Source organism: Canis aureus, chromosome X (genome assembly GCF_053574225.1).
Source record: "Canis aureus isolate CA01 chromosome X, VMU_Caureus_v.1.0, whole genome shotgun sequence".
NCBI classification, from domain to species: domain Eukaryota; kingdom Metazoa; phylum Chordata; class Mammalia; order Carnivora; family Canidae; genus Canis; species Canis aureus.
This window is the reverse complement of record NC_135649.1, coordinates 9,758,609-9,785,515: the sequence shown is the minus strand read 5'-3', so window position 1 is coordinate 9,785,515 and position 26,907 is coordinate 9,758,609. Positions and strand designations below refer to the sequence as shown.

Below are 26,907 nucleotides of genomic sequence, written 5' to 3'. Positions count from 1 at the left end.
ATATTAGTCCTTATATGCTTTATATTTTACAGGGCATTTAGCAAATTCCCTGCAAAAATTAAAAGAAAATCTCTCAAAATATTCTAGCCACAGTCTTGTAGACTAATATAGTTACACATGTAAGAAAAATGTGTCTGTGTATGTGTGTATATATATGCATGTGTATGTATAATGTATATGGAGGATTGTGTAAGGAGAGAGAGAACAACAGATAAAACTATTAAAAGAGATTCAGTACACATGGATGATTTTTCTTGCAAACTCCTTATTGGTATCTCCTACCACTAAAGAAACCAGCTGTTTAATTTGACAATCACTTTTCCCACAAGTTCACTGAAGCCTGAAAAAATCACAATGAGAAATGAATTCCTATGTCCTAAGGTTTTGTTCACTGCTCAAATGCAAGCCCCAGAAAATCTCACTGTGAAGGCAGGAAGAAAACCTTGGGCAAGTTACTTAACCCCTCTGAGCCTCAGTTTCCTAAATTATAAAACAGAAATTGTGCTACCTGCCTGGCAAGAAGTTGTGAATACTAAATGAGACACTGTATGTGTTCATGTTGTGTGTGCGTGTGTGCATGTGTCTAAAACATACGTGCTGTAGACTCCCCAAATTCACATGTTGAAATCTAATCCCCAATGTGCTGGTATTTGGAGGTGCCTTTGGGGGTGATCAGATCATATAAGTTATTATTTGGTTATAGAACTACCCTTATAGAAATGACCCCAGAGAGCTCCCTTGTTCCTTCTGTTGTGTGAAGACAGAGGGAAAAGACAGCCATTTATGAACAAGGAAGTGGGCCATCACCAAATATGTTGGTGCCTTGCTCTTGAACTTCCAGCTTCCAGAACGGTGAGATATAAATTTCTGTTGTTTAGCAGCCTAAAAAGACTAAGAGGATATCCTTCCCAGACATCTTCAAATATGTAAATACTCTTGGTGCTTAGCACACAAGTTCTGATCTTGCTCCCACCTTCTCTGCTCTATTATTAACCCATTATTTTGTAGTTCATCAAATCCTTTTTTTAAATACCTGTTTTGATGAGAGAGGAAGATCGAGAGAACACTGATAGTCTTCAGGGATGAAGGAGGGCTATCAAGTGGTAGAAGAGTTACTGGATGAAAGGCTAGGCAATATAAAGGTTATGTGCTCATGACAAGTTTGCCTTGTAATGCAGGAAAAAACTCAGGTGTTTTTGTTTTCTTTCCATATGACTACTATCTAATTACATGGCTTGCTTTATATTTTCTGTAACAGAAATTTTAATGTATCCAGTATAACTGTCATCTACACAATAAAGGTAGTTAGTTAGCTTATGATGTACCCTAATCAGGAATTCACACTCTAGAGGAGGTTTATTCAGCACTACCAATATGGATATAAATATCCATACCCTGAGGGCATGCTAATCAGCATAAGGGATGTTAGAGATAATTTTTTCATTGGTGAAATAAATGATGTTCAAGATATGTAGGTGGTTAGGACATTGCTTAGGTCCCACTGTCCTTGCATGAACAAGGTCTAAGAATCTGGCAAGCCCAGCAGCCTAATACTTTTGATGCAGTTCTTAAGGTCTAAAGTCCCATTGGTTCTGTGTCACTTTATTTCATGTAAGACTCTTCCCTGAACTATCCAAAAGCTGGCTGATCCAGCCATCAAGTAATAGTGGAGCGGCTAAGGGCAGAGAACTAGACTCTTTCTAAACTACAAAAACAGGTAGTATAATTGTTTCTGCCTACTTTTGTGGACAAGTGTATCTTTGGCAAATTGGATCTAAGATTTGCTTTCATATTATCTGACAAAAAGATTATGGGGAAGCAAACATGAAGCAGCAGCTATTTCTAATTTCCAAAAGCTAGTGAAAAATGCCAGAAGAACTAACAATTGCTGAATAGCTAAATTAACTTAGGTCAGTTTGTAATACCTGGTGCAACCCACTGGGTAGTTTTTACCTAGGTATAAAGCAAAAGGAGGAAACAAATCACTTCCTAAAAGAGAAAAAATTTGGAAGTTACTAAGGTAGCATGAGTTTCTTGCCATTTCTTTTTTTAAGATCTTATTTATTTATTCATGAGACAGAGTGAGTGAGAGAGAGAGAGAGGCAGAGACAGAAGCAGGCTCCATGCAGGGAGCCTGACATGGGACTCGATCCCAGGCCTCCAGGATCATGCCCTGGGCTGAAGACAGGTGCTAAACCGCTGAGCCACCTGGGCTGCCTGCCATTCCTTTTCTAAGTTTTCATGTTATATAAAGGGGGAAAGAATCATGAAAGATATTTCTAAATAAGTCCACATTACCACATTCCAAAAAAGTTGGAAGAAAAATGGAAAGCAGAAAGCCAGCTTAACATAGAGGACAATTGGGATCCCTGGGTGGCGCAGTGGTTTAGCGCCTGCCTTTGGCCCAGGGCGCGATCCTGGAGATCCGGGATCGAATCCCACGTCGGGCTCCCGGTGCATGGAGCCTGCTTCTCCCTCTGCCTGTGTCTCTGCCTCTCTCTCACTGTGTGCTTATCATAAATAAATAAAAAAATTAAAAAAAAAACATAGAGGACAATTATCATCCTTCTGCTGGAGGTTTTTGACTTGACTTTAAGATTTTGAGGGGTAGGAAGTAAAGGCTTACACCCTGATCAAGTTACTAATCATTAGAAAGAATTTGTCAAAGAGAGGAAAAGGAGTTCTGGCTTGGTTACTATAAACTAAAGAAGTAAGCACAATATATTAGTAAAATAAAATTAGAAGCTTGGGAAGTCTCCCTAGTCAGGAAGACTTGGAACATACTTAAAAGAGCCTAGAGTCCCCTTCAAGGATGAAGAAGCCGTGTCCTGCTCCCCATGAAATAAATAGTTATAGCCTGGTAAAGCAGAGGGATCCCAGGTAAAACAACACATTTAGTGGAAAATGAAAGAAGTTATTATTGAAGCCAAAGATGAAGCTGGCCATGAACAGATGTGTTTATCAAGATGCACCCAGCCCCACTGGAACTAGAGAGTCAGTATATGCTAACAATTGTTTATAATGAAGGAAATGGAACTCAAAGCACCTCTCACCCAGAGGACTGCTCTCTCTCTAAAAGACTGATTTGATTGTTTGTTTGTTTATTTATTTATTTATTTATTTATTTATTTATTTATGAGAGAGAGCGCGCACACACACGCATGCATGAGCAGGGGAGGAGAGGCAGAGAGAGGGAGAAGCAGACTTGCCAGTGCAGGGAACCCAATGTGGAAATCGATCCCAGGACCCTGATATCATGACCTGAGATGAGGACCTGAGCCAAAGGCAAATGCTTAACCAACTGAGCCACCCAGGTGTCCCAACAGTTCTCTGACATATTAGAGAGCTTAGAAAGGACAGTAGATGCTCTACAATTAGTAGGTGAATGTTCATGTGAGAGTAGGTTTACTTTAGTCACTCAACTATAGGAATTAGTAAGTTAGCTAGAAAAGAACAGGGATATTTTTTTGTGAAAACAATGGGTCCTGAAGGATAAAATTTATAGGTAGCCAGATCAGGTAGTTAGAGAAGTACCAAGAAAACAACCTTAGGTTCCAGGGGCAATTCATGATTAAACCGTCCTAAAGGGCAGTGAGTCTTGGAGATAAGGTCCCTCAAGGCCAAATAAACCAAGCTGAGCTTGACCCTAAATATCTCAGGCTGAAAGAGTAGCAGCCCTCTATAACTACAGAGTTAATAAGGCATCCACAAAACTAGTCTGAGGGTGAAGTAGGCCCTGATCATTCTGTAAGATTCAAAAGGTCAGTGGGAGGAGAATTGGTATGAACTAACAGTTCTAAAGTGAAGACTGCTATGAGAAAGACAGTGTTGTTTAAAAGTGTGGGTAATACAGACACACTGATAATGAAAGCTCAGATTAAAACTGGAAACAGGCAACCAAAGAAATTGAACTGGTAGTAGCCAGAACTTCAAAGGAATATTTGGAATAGATAGATTATCAGAATCAAATACCTTTCACTACCCTAAACAAATTCAGTATTTTATGATTATGGTCAGAAAACTAAATGGCAATGTGTAAAACTGCCAATTTCAAAGTATATATTTAATGCAGTTGCTGTGGAAAACAGTATGGCATTTTCTTAACAAAATTAAACAGAATTATTATATGATCCAGAAATCCCACTTCTGGGTATTTCCTCCAAATAATTTAAAGCAGAGCCCAGAGAGATATTTGCACATCCATGCTCACAGAAGCATTATTCACAACAGCCAAATGGTAGAAGCAATCCAATTGACTATCAAAGAATGAATGGATAAACAAAATGTGGTCTATCCACCCAATGGAATATTATTAAACCTTAGAAAGGAAGGAAATTTTGACATATTCATTCATATTCATGTATGAACCTTGAGGATACACTAAGTGAAATTAGCCACTCACAAAAGGACAAATACCATGATTCCCCTTATGAGCTACCTAGAGTCAAATTCATAGAAGCAAAATGGGGAATGTAGTTGCCAGGGCTTGGGGGGTAGGGGAAAATGGGGAGTTGTTTAACAAGTACAGAGTTTCAGTTATATAAGATAGAATATTTCTGGAGATCTGTTGCACAACAATATGAATATACTTAACACTGTTGAACTGTTGCACTTATAAATGGTTAAGATGGTAAGATTTTTTAAAAATATTTACTTGAGAGAGTGCATGTGAGTGTGCAAGGGTGGGGGGCAGAGAGAGAGGAATAGAATCCTCAAGCAGACTCCCTGCTGAGCATGGTTCTCCTCCACCCCAAGCCCCAACTCAAGGGGCCCTAGGACCCTCAGATCATGACTGGAGTGGAAATCAAGAGTCACCACTTAAACGACTGAGCCACCCAGGTACCTCAAATGTTAAGTTTTATACTATGTATATTTTATTACAATTAAAATGAAACTCAAGGGATAATGACAAACTGAACATTTGTATACTTACCATACAAATCTAGAAATAAAATGTCACCAATGGAAAAAAAAAAAGAAAACAGTAGTTAATAATCCACAAAAATGATTTAGAGGAGAAACAAGCCAAAACCTCCCCAAATATAAAACATTTGAAAAAGACGGAGGTGATTTGCAAAACCATATCTCCATTTAATTCTATAGGATAAGTGTTAAAGCCTTATATCAAACATTAAGGCAGTGGGAATACTGACCATCCTGTCCAAATCACTAATAAATTAAAGTCCTTGAAAAATATTTAGATGTAATTGACTCACCTATTTTGTTTATCAATATACCAAGTGAAAAAGAATATAAGTTAACCTGCCACCAATTTTCAAGGAGTGCAATATACTTTTGTCTTCCTCAGTAGAATTGTATCAGCTTTAAAAAGCAAGTACTTTGAGGCACCTAGGTGGCTCAGTTGGTTAACGTCTGACTCTTGATTTTGGTTCATTTCAGGGTGGTGAGATCAAGCCCCACACTGGGCTCCATGCTGGCCATGGAGCCTGCTTATGATTCTCTCTCTTCCTCTCTCACTGCTCCTCCCCATCCCTCCAAAAATTCAAGTATTTTGTCAGGGAGAGAAGGTAAAGGAAGGAGGAAACAACTGTGTAGACTTATTTAAGATAGCTGTCAAGTATACTATTAGTGACAACCCAGTAGACAAGCATTTACTTCAGACATATCAATCACCAGGCATCAGGAAGTCTGGAAGTGGTCCCTGCAGAGTCAAGAAAGGACCAGCTGTGTATCAGTCAGAATTAAGTGGCAGATAACAGAAATCTATCTAGCTATGAAAAAACAAAATGGTATTTACTACAGAAAATTAAGTGTTTATGGAACTGTGGGAGGGCCACAAAAGCAGACTCTAGACTGAGTCTTGAATGAATTCCCAGTATACCACCACAAAACTAACCTGTCAAGGAAACTGCTTATCTCTGGGTCAGTCAGGAAGGTGGTGAATCAAGAAGCTGACATAGGAGGCCACCGTATAAGCTGCAAGATCCAGGCACACACCACCTTTGCCATATCCAGGAATAAGCAAGCTGCTGAAGCAATCGTGGTCTTCAGTTGTGCCTTTACTGTGCACTGGAGGATAATGAAGGTCATTATGACCCATGCCACATCTGCTGGATCTGCATGAGCAAAATGGAAACATAATTGGCTGCACCCTCTCTCCCATTTAACAAAATTCCTAATTAAGATCTAATCTGAAAAACCTAAATCTCATCAAAAACAAGAGGGTCTAGGAAGTATACTTTTTGACTTTCTAGTCCCTATGGGATAAGGAGGTTAGGATCAATGTTGAACGAACCCATCTGTGGTATCATCCAAAAGCCAGCAAGACTTCGGTGAAAGAAATCCCAAGGGGCAAAGGCAACTTATAACCACACTAGAAAATCAAATACTTGTCACTTCCTTGAGTTTATTTGAAGCTAAGAACTTAATTCTTAATTCTTGTTTTGGGGACAGGTCCTCAAAACCTCAAAACCTTTTTATTACCATAGAAAGGGCTTCCAGTTATGCCATGGGTCCAAACAAATCAGGGAGAGTTCAGACCATCCAATTGAAATTGCAAGAACAGAGGCCCCTGGGTGACTCAGTTGGTTAAGTGTCCAGCTGTGTCAGCCTACTGAAAAGGTGAAGGAGCAGTCTTAGAGTAGAGATGCCAAAGGTATATCGCCTTTAAAATTTTAAACAGCACAGTTGGGACAATAGAATTTCCAGTATCTGATCCTTTCATAGATATGCTTAAAAGGTAGGCTCACAAGATATTTGCATCTGTGGTCATTGCTCTTTTAAGTGAGTGGAGCGCATCAAAGAGAATTAGGATCACCTGTCCTGCAGGTAAACTCACTCAGATTTAAGAATAACTCTCAAGGAAGAGTACCCTGAGGACTGGTGTGGTGTCTGGGCAACACTGGCAGGTTGACAACAGTACTTCTAAAAAAGCACCAAGGGATCCCTGGGTGGCGCAGCAGTTTGGCGCCTGCCTTTGGCCCAGGGTGCCATCCTGGAGACCCAGGATCTAATCCCACGTCGGGCTCCCGGTGCATGGAGCCTGCTTCTCCCTCTGCCTATGTCTCTGCCTCTCTCTCTCTCTCTTTCTCTCTCTGTGTGTGATTATCATAAATAAATGAAAAAAAATTTTTTAAAAAATAAAAAAAGCACCAATATACAGTTTGGGTTTACTACTGTTTACTTGCATTTGGAGTTTGGAATTGCATTTGTTCCTTTATGACGATTAGTTGAACCAAAATTAAAGTGTTGGAGAAACTGCACAAAAAATATGAGCCTGTGAAACTTTTTATTCAGATCAGAAAATATGACAAAAATACTGTGGGAACATGCAAATAACATGGATAAACAATGGCGTTTTCAAATTCCATTCTATTTGACTTCATCTGGAATAGGAGAAAGATGACATGATCTCTTTAAAAAGATAATTATAAAAGCAACTATCTCAGCACTAACAGAAAATGGGCAAAAAATATTAGTGCACCATGTTAGGGAATCAAATGAGAGATACATGAAAGTGGGGAGCACTACAGCTCCAGAGAGACTCAGAAACAATTTAATGCTGCTACAGTAATGATTCCCAGAGCAAGGTCAAGAGAGATAGATCCCTATCAGAAGTAAAGAATAGAAAAAATTAGCTTAATCTCCACAAAGTCAAATGACAGTCATCATCTGGAAAATGCAAAATGAAGGCTCTTAGTAATATTAAAGATATCTTGTACTCAGCCAATATGACAGGATGTGACTTTTCTTCAGGATGCTGGGTTACCAAGAGTGGTCCTATGATGTTACAATTAACCCATTCATAGGGATGCAGACTACATACGGTATGATATATCTCTCTTTAAAGTGGTTCTCAATTCTCACTGCACATTACAAACCCCTGTAAAAAATTAACCCCCATTCTATATCCTTGCAACAATCAAATCAGAATCTTTGGATGTGGAGCTTGGACATCATTGGTTTAAAAAGCTTCCCAAGTGTTTCTAATGTGTGGTGGTGGCTGAGGTCCACTGCATGAGTGCCTCACCTAAGTAAACTGATGGTTATATGATCTCATGTTCATCAATATTTAGTTTTGTATATTTTCAAAGCAATATTGTTTGCCAAGTCCTCAAAACAGCAGTCACAGGCATTAAAAACAGATTGTTAGAGGACGCTTCCTTATTCTCTAAATTATGCCATTTTTCAAAAATCCTGATTCATTTATATGAGCTAACTAAGTGAGGTATTGGGAAATAATATTTGATCCCTGTCTCAGGGGTTCCCCCAAGATTGCCTTCAGGATCAATGATTTGCAAGGACTCACAGAATTCAAAAAAGCTGTCATACTCATGGCTACAGCTATGGTCCTTGAAAACAGGAGCCCAGATGATTATTTATATAAATAAAGTAATATTCAATAGTCTTATTAATTGGGAGTGAGTCTCAAATGTTCTAAGCCAGTGATTCCCAAGATATGTACATAATACAGATGGCCAAACATGTGGCTTTCCAACATTTGAGAATACTTAATAAAAACATATCAAAAAATTCACAAAAACATATGTCAACATAAGAACTTCTAAAAGAATGTTCATAGGATTATTTATAATAGCCAAAAAGTAGAGATATCCCAATGTCTATCACCTGGTCAATGAATAAACAAAATGCAGTATAGTATGTCCATACAATAAAGTATTATTCATCAACAAAAAGTAATAACTCCTGATACATGTTACATTATGGAAGAACCTTGAAAACATTATGCTAAGTAAAGAAGCCAATCACAAAAGTCCATGTGTTATATTGTTCCATTTGTACAAAACATCCAGAACAGACAAATCCATAGGGACAGAAAATAATTAGTGGTTGCCTAGGGCTGTGGGGAAGAAGAGGGTATGTGGGGCACGGAGTGACTACAAATGGGCACAAGGAGTCTTTTAGAGTAATATAAATATTCTAAAACTGGCTTATGGTGACGGTTGTACAGGTCTGTAAATTTACTGAAAGCCAATGAACTGTATACTTAAAACAGATAAATTTTATGGAGTGTAAATTATATCTCAATAAAGCTATTGAAGAATAAAATAAATAAAGTGTTCATATATTGCTAATAAACATGAGTCACTCGAAGATTCCAGGGACTAGGGCACTAAATGTATCAAGTGGTGATATTTCATAACTCATACTAGCAAATTAACATAAGGGAAATAGGACCATCTCCATTACCTTGATTTGATGGTATTTTACTAAAAAGTCTTCGTAGAAAATACAATTATCTGTACCAGTCCATACAAAACCTTGAGTAGACAAGGGCCAGAAAACTGAGGCTTTCCATCCTTAATACATTAAAAAAAAAGATGATATGGGACACTTGAGTCCCCAAATTAAACAGTTTTGGTCTCATTCCAATTGTACAGGTCCATTTTATCCCTCATTTTAAGACATGATCACTGCAAAACACTTAGGATAATTTGAACCAGGCACATATAATGGAAAAGCTGATCAGTTCCTCTTGAGTTATGGTAAAGATTATGCCCATGAATGGAATAAAAACCAGAGGCCTGCCCATTTATTCATAAGCTGGTATGTCAAATTATTTCTGTTTTCAGTACACCACCAATCAATAAGCTGGTAGTGACTAATACATAGTAACATTTAATTCTTAGCTGCAGACCTCTTTCAAAGAAGAATTCCTCTCAATTTATATAATGCCATTTGTAGTAAGGATATTTTAAGATCAGAGTGAGCTGCCACCATTTTGTAGCACCCAATGTGGATATGGAAACCAGTTCCCAATGTAGCAAGAAGTATCAAACCTGAAGCCTAACTCTTTATTCACCTGGCAAGAAAAGTTACTAGGTTAGCTCATGGAAAACACTCTTTCTGGGAGGGGGAGACAAGAAGGTCACTTCCTAGTTAGTTAAACTACTTATTAATAAACACACATATATTGTTTCCGTAGTTAAGGTACCCAGTTATACAACTATACAACTTTACTATAAACAAGTATCCTTTCAAGACATGATACTTCTTCTTTACCCAACTCCAACTGATACAATGACCAAGTTGATCTTGACACTAATATCTTATGGATATTTATTGTGATTTTAATAACAAAAATAACAGGGCAATGATGTGTTCAAGACCAATGCCTGGGTGGCTCAGCGGTTGAGCCTTTGGCTCAGGGCATGATACTGGAGTCCCGGGATCGAGTCCCACAACAGGCTTTCTGCATGGAGCTTGTTTCTCCCTCTGCCTATGTCTCTGCCCCTCTCTCTCTGTGTCTCTCATGAATAAATAAACTAAAATCTTTTTTAAAAAGACCCAGTACACATCCAAGTCTCCTGTGAAGTACTATATAATTAATCCAAGACTCCCTCTTTCTTTTTTTTTATAAATTTATTTTTTATTGGTGTTCAATTTGCCAACATATAGAATAACACCCAGGGCTCATCCCGTCAAGTGCCCACCTCAGTGCCCGTCACCCACTCACCCCCACCCCCAGCCCTCCTCCCCTTCCACCACCCCTAGTTCGTTTCCCAGAGTTAGGAGTCTTTCATGTTCTGTCTCCCTTTCTGATATTTCCCACTCATTTTTTCTCCTTAAGACACCCTCTTTCATACACTGTCTATCCACTTATGCTGACTTTATTAAACAGACTCTGCCTGTCAAAATATGGTATATTTCAAGCTGGTATGTTAAATTAGTTCTGTTTCCAGCACAATATAAAACTATAAACTGATGGGAACCTAAACTGACAAATTATTATTATCTGATTTAGGGCAGTTTTACTCAGAGTCCCATAAAGTTCTATAATAAGGATTTCACAGAAGGTGTAGTAAACACTAGGTATTAACTCTGAAAGGAACATCAGTCACTGAAATTATTTCTAAGGTCAACACAACTCTCTGGACGGACACAGTCCCAGTGTTAACGGGTGGACATAGCAAAGGTGATTCAGGATTAGGCTATGGCTAACTGACCACTTAATAAATGATACAACTGAAGTATTCAAAACACAACCTAAGGTATGGAATGTCACAGAAATATCCTGGCAGAAACAGGGATATATGAGAGACAATAACAGGAGTAATTAAGACATCTTCAGATATTAAAGAGAGCTAATACCAAAGACAACAGGCAAAAAAAGGAAGAAACAAAATAGAACTATTATTCCCAGAAAGCAATGATTTCCTGGCATAGTGGGACTATTTCTTGGGTGTTATAGACTGTAAAATTTTGAAATCAACCCAAGCCCTATAATTACTAAGGCCTCCCTTATTTACCTAAGACAAAGCCACACACAGATACTGCAAGTTCCCTTCTTTGCCTCATAAGCAATTCATCAAACTCTTCTGTCCAATGATCAAGGGGAACAAAATGCGTATTAACCAAACTTTGGTTAAGATTCTCTCCTTTCCCCAGGACCCTAAATCCTGGCCCACCCACAGTCTGAGCCAACATACAACCTTAACAGCCCCTTCTGAGAACAGGCTCCCCTAAGTGTAAAACATTCTCTAATCTACGGTCTGATCATACTATTCACATTCATCTGCTTCCTTATACCTGGTTCTTTCTAGATTTATTTATTCCTTCCTATAAGAGAAGAAAAGTCCTTCTCTGCCTGCCCACTTAGACATTTGCAGATCTCATGATCAAAACCTTCTCCTCTTCACCCTCTTGTAATAATCCTTTCAAATATAGTCTCCCCTTATTGAAGTCCAGATTTGTTTTTTATTTGAGAGCTGTTAAAAAAAAAATTCCCTGCCTCCAGAGCAAGAGGAATTGGTACCAATTGATCAGCTAGATTTCAGAACTGCTATGAGCCAGTAAATGCTCAGTATTTATTGCCTCCCATCTTATCCCTTTTTGGGAAGACAGTGTCTATTGTGATTATCATGATCTGGTCTTGACACTGTGTGTTGGGTCTGTGGAAGGAAGGTTATTTACAGAGTTCACAGTTCTCTCGATTTGAGGAGATGCAACCAAGGAACCTCATTTTCACTGGGATGAGATCTAGATAAAAAAGATTCCAGGCTCAAACCTAAGCCCAGATTGCATAAGATGCCTTGCAGGAAGTACATGAATCACAAGGAAAAAGATAGCAATCTGGTAGACTGTTACACTGTTGGTCTCCTATCAACCACACCTCTCGGTACTCCTACCATTTTCTAGCCTTTTCTCACATTGACTCTGGAACTTGGTCATGCAACTTGCTTTGATTAGTTTCCTAGGGTTTCTGTAACAAACTACCACAACTGGTTGGCCTAAAACTGAAATTTAGTCTCTCACGGAAACAAGGTATCAACAGGGCCATGCTCCCTCTGAAAGCTCTAGGGAAAAATCCTTTCTTGCCTATTTCTTTTTTTAAAGAATCTATTTATTTGAGAGAGAGAGAGTGAATGAGTGCATGACAGCAGTGGGAGTGGGGTGGGGAGGAGCAGAGGGAGAGGGAGACAGAGAATTTCAAGTAGGCTCCATGATGAGCATGGAGCCCTATGGAGGACTAGATCTCAAGATCCTGAGAACATGACCTGAGTGAAAATCAAGAGTTGGACACTTAACTGACTGAGCCACCCACATGACCCTTTTTTCGTCTCTTTCTAGCTTCTTGTAGCTCCCTGCAATCATTGGCATTCCTTGTCTTACAGCTGCACTAGTCCAATTTCTGTCTCTGTCTTCACAAGGCATGTTCCTCTGGGTATCTCTGTATCTTTTTCTCTTTATAAGGACACCAGTATTTTGATTTAGGGGCCACCCTAATCAAGTATGAGCTCATCTTAACTTAACTGATTACATCTGCAAAGATCCTATCTCCAAAAAAGGCCATATTCACAGGTTCCAGATGGACATAAATTTTAGGAAAACACTGTTTAATCTTGCTATCAGGAGAGGCATGGGAAAAGCCTGGAAGATGAAATGCCTTACAGAGAGAGAAGCCACATGAGAAAAATGAAGGAACTCCAGCTAATTATCAACACCATGATTCCAGATATATGAAAGAAATCTTCTCAGACCTTCTAAGCTCAGCCCAGGCACCAGCTAAAAACAGTTGAATGAGAGACCAAGAGACCCCAGTTGACACTATGTGGAACAGAAGAACTGCCCAGTCAACCTACAGAATCATGAGAAATAATAAATAGCTCTTGCTTTATACATTAATAGATAACTGAAATGATAGGTAGCTTAACTGAATTAGCATGCTAGGTATAGTAAAATGACCCAAAGGTATCAAAATTGATTGGAGGTCTAGAACAGAGAGTTGGCTCCCAGCTGGCCACCAGCGAGACTTCAGACTTCAAATGGGACTTCAGACTATAACTGCAAGGAATTAGATTCTGTGAACATGAGTGACCCTGGAAGCCAATTCTTCTCTAGAGCTCCCATATAAGAGTCCACGTCATTCAACACTGTGACTTCAGCCTTATAAGTGGAGAACTCAGTTGAGGCCACTTGGACTTCGGGCTATAAAAATGTGAGCTAATAAACACATGTTGTTTTAAACCACTCAGTGTGGTAATTTGTCACCCAGCAATAGAAAACTAACATACCAAACAACCCGAACTGAGGGAGCAAAGTTTCCCTTTACAGAAGACAACCAGCTAATACTGGAATATCACCATATACAATCCCTAATGAGGTTATGGGCAAGAGTTTTCAACTATGAGGCAAGGGTTTTCAGCTGATACTAAGGGAATAGATATTAGCAAACTGGACATTTGTGTAGTGCCAGGTAACACCACATGAAGTGCTTTCTAGCCATAACTAAGAAGCAATGAAGAAATTAGGCTTTTATCATGTAGCTAATCTCAGCTTAAATAATAGCAGCCAGTCAGGTATCATGTTTCCCTATATAACATAATACATAAATACACAACATCACCTGTGTTCTCATGCTGGTAAGGATATTCAACTTGAGTTTAATTATAAATGATAGGACAATGATCTAAATCACAAGAAAACAGCAAAACAAATTTAAAATATGGGACATCAACAGAACAAATTACATGGAATTTTCAGCAAGTCAAAACATTCTCACAAAAACATTGTTGAAATTCTTTTTTTTTTGTTTGAATGAGGCAAAGCTATGCAACTTGTAATTTGGAATAAGTATTAGTTCACACTGAACCTGTTACAAAGAGCATGTTTGTGAGAACTGAGGTTGGATGTTATTTTTATCCTTGCTTTGTAAATACCTAGTTCTAAGAACCCAACTGCCTAATAACTTCAGAGCATTGTCTCAAGTCTAGACATTGATAGTCCTTTGACTCTCCATGTGATAGAGGATGGAGGTCACGGTGACCTCCAAAATCCTCCAGTCCAAAATCCTATATACGATCCTCATGCCCAACCACAGCAATTCAAAAAGGTTTACCTAAAATAAACAAAAAAACGAACAAAACAACAACAAAAAAACCTTTACCTAGCAGTCCTCATGGGAAAAAGCTGCCTTCCCCATGCCAGACTTGCTGTACAGTCTGGAGGAAGTCACTGTCAAGGATTCAGGCCTCCTGGCAGATCATTCTTTTAGGCATATCTGCATTCCCAGCCTAAATGCCTTTGAGGGCCTCCTTATCAATGGCCCCTAATCGAAGCCTCTCTCAGACACCTTTGCTGAGACCACATTTTTCTTCAGTCTCAGTACTCAGTACTTTTCCACTGCCAGACTTTTCCTTCTGCCTCTTCTAAGCCTTTAAAAAAAAAGATTTATTTGATAGAGCACGCATGCAGGTGTGCACATGAGGGGGGGGGCAGGGGCTGGGGGGGGGCCCCCCACCGCACTGAGCAGGGAGCCGGATGATGTGGGGCTCAATCCCAGGACCCTGAGATCATGACCTGAGCTCAGGCAGATGCCTGAGCCACCCAGGCGCCCCTCTCCTAAGTCCTGAGTTGATGGAATGGCAGGAGCTTTTTGTTCAGTGCTCCCCCAGTAGTGAGATGATTCCTCCTGTCTGTGCTAATACACCTGATCTTCATTCAGTGCTGTTTCATGGAGAAAACTGAAACACTGGAGGAGCTGGCATGTTACGGATTGAATTGTGTTCCCCAAAACCCCATATATTTAAGTCTTATCCCTCGGGACCTGAGAATAGGACCTTATTTGGAGATAGGGTCTTTAAACAGGTAATCGAGTTAAAATGAGGTCAATAGAGTGGTGATGTCTTTGTAAATAGTGGAAATTTGGACACAGACACAGAGAAAGAATGCCACGTAAAGATGAATGCAGAGATTAGATTGATGGGTGTACAAGCCAAATAATACCAAAGATTCCCGTGAAACCACAAGAAGAAGAGGCATAAACAAATCTTCCCTCACGGCCCTCAGAAGGAACCAACCGTGCTGACAGCTTGTTCTTGGACTTCTGGCCTCTGGACCTGGGAGACAATAAATTTCTGTTGTCTAGTATGTGGTACTTCATTACAGCAGCCCTAGAAAATGAACACATGGCACTGTCTCTCTGGCCTCTTGCTTACACTATCACAGTAAGTGAATAAAGGCTAATTGTTACTTTCATTCTAGCGTGTTGTTTTAATCGACCACCTCGATACCTGGCAACTAAGCTTTCTCTAGCTGAGCTATTGATTCTGTATTTCCTGCCTGACTATAAAGATGGCTACTCTTGCCATGTGAGCACCACTGCATCCACCACTCAGTGATATCCACTAGGCAAGGAGAAAGCAGAGTGCCTAAAGGCAGAAATGGGCTTCCTCTGAGCTACATACACAGGTTATGTGGCTGTCTCTGGGCCTGCTTGTTTGCAGATGTTTGTATACTTGTCAGAATTTTGTCAAAGATTTCCTTGTAAAATATCACTCGCTAAGGAGGGGGGTACAGTAAGGAGAAATGTATAACCCTCATCCTCCCAAATGACTAGAGGCTACCTAAATCTTTAAAGAACCTGCAAACTGGGGCACCTGAGTGGCTCAGTTGGTTGAGCATCTGATTCTTGGTTTCTGCCCAGGTCATGATCTCAGGGTCATGAGATTGAGCCCCACGTCAGGCTCAGCACTCAGTGCAAAGTCTGCTTGAGATTCTCTATCCCTCTCCCCCTCCACCCCAACCCCTCTCTCAAATAAATAAATAAATCTTTTTAAAAAATTACCTGTGAACTGCTGAATAGTCAAATTGGCCTAGGTCATACAAACTTGCATTTAAACATTTTTATTTGAATGATTTACTTATCCTCAAATATCTTACATTCAAAATTAATGACTTTTAGTTGTAATTGGCATAATCTATTCTTTCTTCAGACTTCTATCTCTGAAACTTCTTCCCACCTTCTGTGTGATCCCCCAGAGAGTCACACTTCCACCTCTGATAAGGACCATATATGTAAGGTTCCCACAACAGTTTTAAAAAGACATCACCTATGAGATCTAGCTCTTTTCTGGGATTTACTTTAAAAAAGAAACACCAACAATGTGTTACTAACACTGCCACAGTGGGAATCAAGAAACTTGGATTTTAGTTCTCACTCTGTTGCAGGACTACAGTGTGACCTTATGCAAACTAATTAAACATTCCTTACCTTTAAAGTAAATTACACTTAGTTTTCAGCTTTATTGAGGTATATTTGACAAAAATTATACAATAAAGTGTACAATGTGATGATCTGATATACATTGAAATCACACCTAATTATTATTAGTGGTTTTCCTTTTCAAACTGTTTTTATTATGTAGAAACCTACTTACAATGCTGGCGAGTAAACAGAGGTAGTATGATGCTTTGATTTTGTAGATAAGGACACTGAGTTACAGGTCAGGTAACCAGCCCCAAACCATACAAGTGTGTTAGATATAGAGTTCAATCACAGGCCTGAGTATGTTAAAACATGCTCTTGGGTTTCATCCGGCTCTCTAATTCTAGGATTCAAAAAATGAAGACTTAGTAAACCAAAAAAAAAAAAAAAAATAGATGGCACTATACTACCAAAACTTGGATCTCTCCTGGAAATAGAATAAGAGACGTGTAGTGATAAGTCATGTGTAATAGTACCAAGAGTAGAATATTTACACAGCATATTATTTTATTGGACATAGTAATATTTTGTATTTTTACTCACTATATATGAAAAGTGAGAAAAAATTCTAAAAAGCAAATAGAAATAGCTTATCCTCTATAAGTTTCCCCTTTTAAAAGTGATTCCAGGGGCACCTGGTTGGCTCAGTCAGTGGAGCATGTGACTCTTGGTCTCTAAATGTAATTTGAGCCCCAGGTTAAGTGAGTATAGAGATTACTTAAAAATAGAGTCTTTTTTTAAAAAGTGACTCGGGCACCTGGGTGGCTCAGTGGTTGAGCATCTCCCTTTGGCTCAGGTCATGATGCCAGGGTTCTGGGATTGAGTCCCACATCGGGCTCCCCACAGGTAGCCTGCTTCTCCCTCAGCCTAGGTCTCTACCTCTGTGTGTGTGTGTGTGTGTGTGTGTGTGTGTCATGAATAAATTTTTAAATTTTTTTAAAAAGTCACTCTACACACAATCCTAATATAACAAACAGTATTATAATATCACCCTATAACAAAACAAATGCCAAAGCTCCCACTGACATAACACTAATATCAAGCAATTTTGAATATAACAAGCTCCTAGTACACAACAGGAGAAGAACTGACAATCTCTTGGAGTTATTTCCAACAAAACTTGACCAGTGGATAGATATATTCCCCAGCACACCACAAATCAAAGCAATAAGGATGATAATTAAATTTCAGTCACCTAGGAGAACCTAAGATTAATGGTAAAACAACTCCTATTAAATCATGTAGCTATCTGCCACGCAAGATAACCTGTGAATTTCAGAGAGTCATCTGTAGCCTATTCTAAATGGCAAATCAAATTATAATGCCCAATCCCTATCAATATCACCTGAAAGTTGCAGAGGGAATATACTGAATAAGAGTAAATTGTTTCTGTTCATTACTGTTGAGGAGTCCATATCCAGACCGAAATCCCATGCGTGATATTTCAGGTCTGACCACAGGCAATCACAAAGCTTTACCTGGTAGGCCACAAGGGAGAAACCTGCACTTCCTACACCACACTGGGTACACAGCCAGTGCTGTTAAAAAGAAAATCACAGGTCTCAAATGGCATCACTTAGGTTAAAGGCCCAAGTAGTAAACCAAGCTTAATACCTAAACTAACTACAGTTTCAACTCCCCCAGAAATGTGACCTTTAACCAGTCAACATGGGAATTTCCTGGTAGGCACTAGGAAATTTACTGATAGCCCTCTTCTGTTCCCCTTAGGAGGGTGACCTTGCCCAAAACAATAGATTCTTTGCTAATAATTTCCTCTTTTCCACTCCCTCTATCTTTAAAAACTTCTCCTTTTCTGTAGCCCTTTGGACCTCCACTCCGTTTGCTAGATGGGATGCTGGCTGATTCATGAGTCAATTAATAATGCAAATTAGATCTTTCTAATTAACTCCATTGAGTTTATGTTATTTAACAGTACTCGGCAACTTACTGGAGGGAATTGCAGTCAAGGACTCAGGCCCTCCTTGCCCAGCCATGCTCATATACATATCTGCATTCCCAGGTGCCTCCAGCGAGAAGTCCTTATTGATGGCCTTGAGTGAGGCACTTTGCCCTACTCTGACTTAGCTCTCTTCCATTCCTGCCCTCCCCCCTCTCCTTGCCGCCAGCACCCTACCTCTATCTTTTTAAAGATTTTATTTTTTTAAAAGATTTTATTTATTTATTCATGAGAGAGAGAGAGAGAGGCAGAGACACAGGCAGAGGGAGAAACAGGCTCCAATGCAGGAAGCCTGATGCAGGACTCGATCCCGGGTCTCCAGGATCACACCCTGGGCTGAAGGCAGCGCTAAACTGCTGAGCCACCAGGCCGCCCTAAAGATTTTATTTTTAAGTAATTGCTACACTCAATTTGGGGCTTGAACCCACAGCCCCAAGATCAAGAGTTGCATGCTCCACCAACTGAGCCAGCCAGGTGCCCCAACAACCTGCATCTATTGAAAGGAAGGAACCTTTTGTTCAGGGCTCCTAAGCAATGAGATTATCACTCCTCTTTGCACCTAATTCTTGTTCTGAGCCACTCTGTGGGGAAAAATTAAACACTTAGGAGCTGGCACCTTTTTCTTTTCTTTCCTGTTGTTTTCAGTTTGGCGTGTTATCCTGATTGACCAATGACAACCTCAACACTGGGCAGGCTGACAAATTGTTCTAGTAAGCAGGATGGTCAATTGAGCACAATGCTATTCCGAAAAAGAAAAATGCCTTAGGGTCCCATGGGATACTCTTAAGGAGTGCTAAGAATTGTTTGCAAGAGAGTAAAGCTCTGGGTCTTGGGAAGAGCTAGTGGATTGTTTGCAGAAGCTTTTTTGCTTCTGAGGAGGTCCTTCTCCTTAGTCCTTGATGGACCAGTCAAATTAGCAATTCAACCAGTGGATGGTTCAAATTAGCAATTCAACAAAGGGACTCTAAACAAACTAGGGAATTAGTTCCCTAGCTACTGCTCAAGATCCTCTGGCCATGGGACAAGAGACCATCAGATGCCCCAGAAGCTGAGTTGTGCCCAATAACTACTGTTAACTTGAAGTAGGTCTCTGGTGCCAATAAATGCTGTGTGTCACAGTGAGAAAAAAATTATAGCTTCCTTAACAATCACTTCACCCAGCAGCCTAAAGAGCCCTCAGAGACTTACTTAGTTCACTTCCATGATAAAGAACATAATCTTAGGGGCATTTGGGTTGTCAGTGGTTGAGCACCTGCCTTTGGCTCAGGTCTTGATCCTGGGGTCCTGGGATCGAGGCCCAAGACCCACATCGGGCTCCCCGCAGGGAGCCTGCTTCTCCCTCTACCTATGTCCTTGCCTCTCTCTCTTTGTCCCTCATGAATAAATACATAAAATCTTTGGGAAACATAACCTTACTAAAGTCAGTGAGAAAGAGTGGTGCCCTCTCTTTCAGACCCTCCTCCAAGAGTGCCTGGACTGCAGTCACCACCAAGATAGCAGAGCATAAGTATCAGGGACAGTGGTGCTACCTTCGTGTTGTCTGGCTGCCAGAGAAACCCACACTGCACTCACAGTGTTGTGCAACCATCACCACCATCTATTTCCAAAACTTTTTCACTCCAATTCACTTTTATTATTGTGTGTCTTTCCAGTTTTATTTAGACATAATTAATATGCAACACTGCATTAGTTTAAGATGTACAACATGATGATTTGATACACAGACACACATATATATATAGACACACACACCATAAAGGGTTAGTAAACACCTACATCACCTCATAATTGCTATTACTTTTTTGTAATAACATTAAAGATCTATTCTCTGAGCAACTTTCAAGTATATAATATTAACTATAGTTACCATGTGGTACATCAGAGCCTCAGAACTTATGCCTCTTATAACTGGAAGTTTGTATCTCTTGCCTACACCCATCCATTTCCCCTAACACCTCCACCCCCCAGTTCCTAGGAACCACCATTCTACTCTCCATTTAGTAGTTTGACATTTTCGGATTTCACATATAAATGAGATCATACATTATCTGTCTTTCTCTGACTTATTTCACTTAGCATAATACCCACAATGTTCATCCATGTTATAGCAAACAGCAAGATTTTCTTCCTTCTCATGGCTGAATAATATTCCACTGTATGTAGGCGTGTGTGTGCGTGCATATGTGTGTGTGTGTGTGTGTGTGTGTGTGTATACACCATATTTTCTTTATCCACTGACAGACACTTAGGTGGTTTCTATGTCTTGGCTATTATGAATACTACTGCAATGAACATGGGGACACAGATAACTCTAGCAGATTCTTATTTCATTTTCTTCAAGATATATACCCAGAAGTGGGATTGCTGGATAATATGGCAGTTATATTTTTAATTTTTGAGGAATTTCAACACTTTTCCATAGTGGTTATACCAACTGACATTCCCACTAAGAGTGCATAGGGATTCCCTTTTTTCCACATCCTTGCCAAAACGTATTGTCTTCTTCGTTTTTTAAATTAATAAAAGCCATCTTAACAGTATGAGGTGATACCTCACTGTAGTTTTGAATTACATTTTCCTGATGATTAATGATGTTGAGCATCTTTTTGTGTACATGTTGGCTATTTGTATGTCTTCTTTGGGGAAATGTCATTCAGGTCCTCTGATCATTTTTTAATTGGATTACTTGTTTTTTGCTATTGAGTTGTATGAGTTTTTTATATAATTTGGATATTTACCCATTATCAAATAGATGGATGTCTTTTCATTTTATTGACTGTTTCTTTTGCTGTGCAGAAGCTTTATGAATGTAGTCTCAGTTGTTGATTTTGCTTTTATTCTTTGTGCTTTGGGTGTCATATCCAAAAAATCACTGCATGACCAACATAAAAGAGCTTTTCTCCTAATATTTCTTTTAGAAGTTTTATGGTTTCAGGTATTACATTTAAGTTTTTATCCACTTTAAGTTAATATAAGTAGTGTCAGGAGTCTCATTTCATTGTTTTGCATACGATTATCCAGTCTTCCCAGAACCATCTATTGAAGAAACTGTCCTTTCTCCATTGAGTATTCTTGGCTCCTTGTGAAATATTAGTTAGCCATCTATTTGTGGGTTTATTTATGGGCACTGAATCCTGTTCCATTCAGCCATATGTCTATTTTTATGCCAGTACCATACTGTTTTGATTACTAAAGCTTTGTACTATAGTTTGAAATCAGCAAATATAATGCCTCCAGGTTTGTTCTTTTTCAAGCTGGCTTTGTCTATTTGGGGTGTTTGTGGTTCCATAAAAATTTTACAATTTTTCTTTTCTATTTTAATGAAAAATGCCACTTGAAATTTGATAGGGATTGCACTGAATCTATAGATGGCTAAAATTAAACCTTGCAATACATGAACATGGGATATCTTTCCATTTATTTATATCTCCTTCAATTACTTTCATCAAAGTCTTACAGTTTTCAGTGTACAGATCTTCCAACTCATTGGTTAAATTTAAATTCCTATTTTAGGGACGCCTGGGTTGCTCAGTGGTTAAGCACCTGCCTTTGGCCCAGGGCATAGTCCTGGAGACCCAGGATTGAGTCCCACACATCAGGTTCCCTGCATGGAGTCTGCCTCTCTCTCTCTCTCTCTGCTTGTGTTTCTGACTCTCTCTCTCTTTCTCTCTCTCTCTCTGTCTCTCATGAATAAATAAACTCTTTTAAAAAATAAAAAATAGGGCAGCCCGGGTGACTCAGCGGTTTAGCACTGCCTTCAGCCCAGGGTGTGATCCTGAAGACCCAGGACTGAGTCCCACATCAGGCTCCCTGCATGGAGCTTGCTTCTCCCTCTGCCTGTGTCTCTGCCTCTCTCTGTGTGTGTCTCTCATGAATAAATAAATAAAATCTTTTAAAAAATAAAAAATAAATTCTTATTTTATTGTTTTGATGTTAATGTAAATGGGATTGTTTTTTAAATCTATTTTCAGATATTTCATTGTTACTATATTGAAACAACTGATTTCTGTATGCTCTGGGAAGTACTTCCTATACTATACTGAATAGGAGTGGTGAGTGAGCACACTTTCTTGATCTTGATCTTACAGGAAAAGCCTTCAACCTTTCACCATTGAATATGATGTTAGTTGTGGGTTTGTCATATATAGCATGTTGAGGTATTTTCCTTCTTTACCCAATTTGTGGAGAGCTTTTACATAAAAGATTGTTGAATTTTGTCAAATGCTTTTTCCACATCTATTGAAATAATTATGTTGCTTTCATCTTTCTATTTATTAATGTGATACATCACATTTATTGACGCCCATATATTGAACCAACCTTGAATCCCCATACACTTGATCATAGTGTATGATTCTTTTAATGTGTTGCTGAATTTGGTTTGTTAGTATTGTGTTGAAAGTTTCTGCATCTAGGGAACCCTGGGTGGCGCAGCGGTTTAGCACCTACCTTTGGCCCAGGGCGCGATCCTGGAGACCTGGGATCGAATCCCACGTCGGGCTCCCGGTGCATGGAGCCTGCTTCTCCCTCTGCCTATGTCTCTGCCTCTCTCTTTCTCTGTGTATGACTATAATAAATAAATAAATAAAAATTTTTAAAAAGAAAGTTTCTGCATCTAAAATCTTCAAGGATATTGGCCTCTGTTTTCTTTTCTTGTAGTATTTTCATCTGGCTTTGGTATCAAAGTAATACTGGATTTATAAAATGAGTTTGGGTATTTTCCTCACCTCAATTTTTTCAAAGAATTTGAGAGAAGGATCAGCATTAATTTTTGTTTAAATGTTTGATAGAATTTGTCAGTAAAACCATTTGGTTCTGGGCTTATATTTTTGGGGAATTTTTTGATCACTGCTTCAATGTCCTTATTGGCCTGTTCACATTTTCCACATCTTTACAATTCAGTCTTGGTAGGTTGACTGTTTCTAGGAATTTATCTATTTATTCCAGGTTATCCAATTTGTTGCCCTATAATTGTTCTGGTAAGTAGTCTCTTATGATCCTTTGTATTTCTATGTTATCAAATGTAATGCCTTCTCTTTTGTTTCTGATTTTATTTGAATATCTAAATATTTAAGGGCTCCTTGAAAAAGAACCTATCCTCCTATACCCCCTGTACAAAAGCCTAACAGGAAAAGATAAATTAATTCAAGAACTCTTGGCCATAAATAAAATAGTAAAACCTAGGTTCCCTTTAGTACCAAATCCTAATACTCCTCTCACTTCTATATTATCTGACACTACTTACTTCTCTGTTGCTGACTTGGGTTCTGTCTTCTTCAGTAGACCCCTCTACCTTGATTCCTAGCACCTACTTGCCTTCACCTGGGAAAATCAACAATACACTTGGATATTATGCCTCGGGAATTTACAGGAGACCCTACCTATTTTTTCCAGACTTTAAATGTAAATTTAAAATATTTGGCTTTCCCTTGTAATTCAATCCTCATTTAATATGTAGATGATTTATTTCTTTGCTCCAGAACATCCTATAGATTACTGACAGATAACCAATACATAAGATTCAAAAGAGACAAATTTTCCAGACTAAATATAACAATGCTGTCTGTAGGTGCATTATCTAAGACATGACATCTGCCTTAAGAAAAAAACTTTGTCCCCAGAACACATCAAGACTTTCCTTAGTTACTCTTTGCCTAAAGGAAAGACACAATTTCAGGGTTCTCCACAATTAGTGGCTATTGTAAGAGGTGCTTTACACCTCTGCTATAGTATGCACTATACTACATATAGTATGACTACAGAAACAGTGTCTGAATCCCTACCACAGGACTTATCCTCTGCAATACCATCTGATCCCTTAAAATCTCCTTTTCCTCTGCCCTCTACTTGGGGCTCCCAAATTATTCTTGCCATTCTTGCTATTCAAAGTGGCTACTTATTTCTTATATTCCACATATGAGTGAAACCATATGATAATTGTCTTTCTCCAATTGACTTATTTCACTTGCAAAATACCCTCCAGTTCCATACATGTCAATATAAATGGTAGGTATTCAAACCTTCTGATGCCTGAGTAATATTCCGTGTGTGCGTGTACCGTGTGTGTATATATATGTATAAATGCATATATATACATATATATGCATATACACACATATGTGTGTGTGTGTGTGTGTGTGTGTGTGTGTGTATCACCAAGAAATAGGGCAAGGGACCATAAGGGAAAGTGGGGAAACTGAATGGGAAAAAAGCAGAGAGGAAGACAAACTATGAGACTCTTAACTCCGAGAAACAAACTGAGGGATGCTGGAGGGGAGGTGAGTAGGAGGGATGGGGTAACTGGGTGATGGGCATTAAGGAGGGCATGTAATGTGATGAGTACTGGGTGTTCTATCCAACTGATGAATTACTGAGAGCTACACCTGAAACTAATGATGTACTATATGTTGGCAAATAGAATTTAAATTTTAAAAAAAGTGTAGCTGGTTAGTGCCAAGGTGGATAGTAAGAAGACTGTCCTACAAAAATTTGTGATTGTGTGTTTTGGTAGGTCTGGTCCCTGAGGGACTGGTTTCTATGCTTGCCTTTGTATAAGGCACTTGGACTACAGTGGCTACCCATGGACATTTAAAATGTGAACATTCCAGGAATATTACTCAGCCATTAAAAAAAGAATGAGGGAAACCTGGGTGGTTCAGTGGTTTAGCGCCTCCCTTCAGCGCAGGCCGTGATTCTGGAGTCCGGGGATCGAGTCCCACATCAGGCTCCCTGCATGGAGCCTGCTTCTTCCTCTGCCTATGTCACTGCCTCTCTCTGTGTGTCTCTCATGAGTAAATAAATAAAATCTTTAAAAAAAATAAAATAAATAAAAAATAAAAAAAGAATGAGATCTTGCCATTGGGCAACAGCATGGATGAGCCTAGAAGGTATAATGCTAAGTGAAATACGTCAATCAGAGAAAGACAAATACCATATGATTTTACTCAGATGTGGAATTAAAAAAAACAAAATAAATGAACAAATAAAAAAGAGACCAAAAAACCAGACTCTTAACTATAGAGAGCAAACTGGTGGTTGCCAGAAGGGAGGTGGATGGGGGGATGGGTGAAATAGGTGAAGGGAATTATGAGAACACTTAACTTTAAAAAAAAAAGATTTATTTATTCATGAGAGACACAGAGAGAGGCAGAAACATAGGCAGAGGGAGAAGCGGGCTCCATGCAGGGAGCCTGATGCAGGACCTGATCCCAGGACCCTGGAATCATGACCTGAGCCAAAGGCAGATGCTCAACCACTGAGCCAACCAGGCGCCCTGAGAACACTTATCTTAATGAGTACTGAGTAATATATAAAATTACTTAATCATTATACTATACACCTAAAACTAATATAACACTGTATGTTAGTTGTACTTCAATTATAAAAGAAATGTGAGGGATCCCCGGGTGGGATTTAGAGCCTGCATTTGGCCCAGGGCGTGATCCTGGAGTCCTGGGATCAAGTCTCACATCATGCTTTCTGCATGGAGCCTGCTTCTCCCTCTGCCTGTGTGTGTGTGTGTGTGTGTGTGTGTGTGTTTCTCATGAATAAATAAATAATCTTAAAAAAAAAGAATGTGAATGTTCTAAAAGCCACCGAAGCATGCATATACTTGAAAAATATTTAAAGTGGTTAATCTTACACTTATTTTACCACAAAAATTATGCTGTTTTTCAGTGCTCTTAAAGCCATGTCGTGATGTGCTTTTTTTATTCAACAAGCTCTCTTATTTTTTAGTACACAATACGTTTTTAAAATTGTTTTAAAGACTTTATTTTTAAGTAGTCTCTACACTCAATGTGGGTGGGGCTTGAACTTACAACCCCAAGATCAAGAGTTGCATGCTCTACTTACTGAGCCAGCCAGGCGCCCTCTCAACAAGTTTTTAAGAAGGATATATAGCAAAACAATATGGACAGATTACACATTTCATCTGAAAATTTTACTTTTCTTTAATTTCCCAACATACCTTTTCCTAAATTTCCTAAATTTCCTGAAAAATTTACTTTTCCTAATTTCCCAACATACCATTCCTTTTCCTGAACCATCCAAATTAAATCAAATTCAGTAAGCAATTTCCAAATGCCGACTTCATCTACTATTGCATAGCTCTGATCCATGGTACCACATAAAACAGGTAGCATACATAACACATGTACATACTTCATAAGTAATGAAATAGTCAGAAATCAAGATCACTCAAGCTCTATTTGCACAAATAACCATGATAGGTCCATCTACTTGGCAGTCCTTCAAAGAAACCAAATAATATATGCAAATAATATAGCAAATTGTTAATGTTAAAACATTACACATAAGAACATTTGACACTATATCCATGAGGAAAATTCCGGCAGGACTGACCTTTGAAAAATATATGTGGGAATCAGACATCCAGGAAGCAATAAGAATCAGCAGGACTATAGTACTTTTGAGTACCACAAGAAATTTCTGATTTTAAATTGACATTGAGGGGATCCCT

The 26,907-nt window shown here is 39.0% G+C and overlaps 1 long non-coding RNA gene across 4 annotated transcripts in view; it reads right to left on the bottom strand.

Annotated features, from left to right (window-relative positions):
• The window catches only part of LOC144308367 (uncharacterized), a 141,046-nt gene that overhangs the window by 29,851 nt on the left and 84,288 nt on the right, over positions 1–26,907 (bottom strand). For 2 of the 4 annotated variants that reach the window (XR_013374837.1, XR_013374836.1), the window contains exon 3: positions 22,875–22,992. The exons of the other annotated variants lie outside the window; for them this stretch is intronic. This is a non-coding gene — a long non-coding RNA (uncharacterized LOC144308367). The remainder of the gene's footprint in view (positions 1–22,874; positions 22,993–26,907) is intronic. 4 annotated transcript variants of the gene reach the window in all.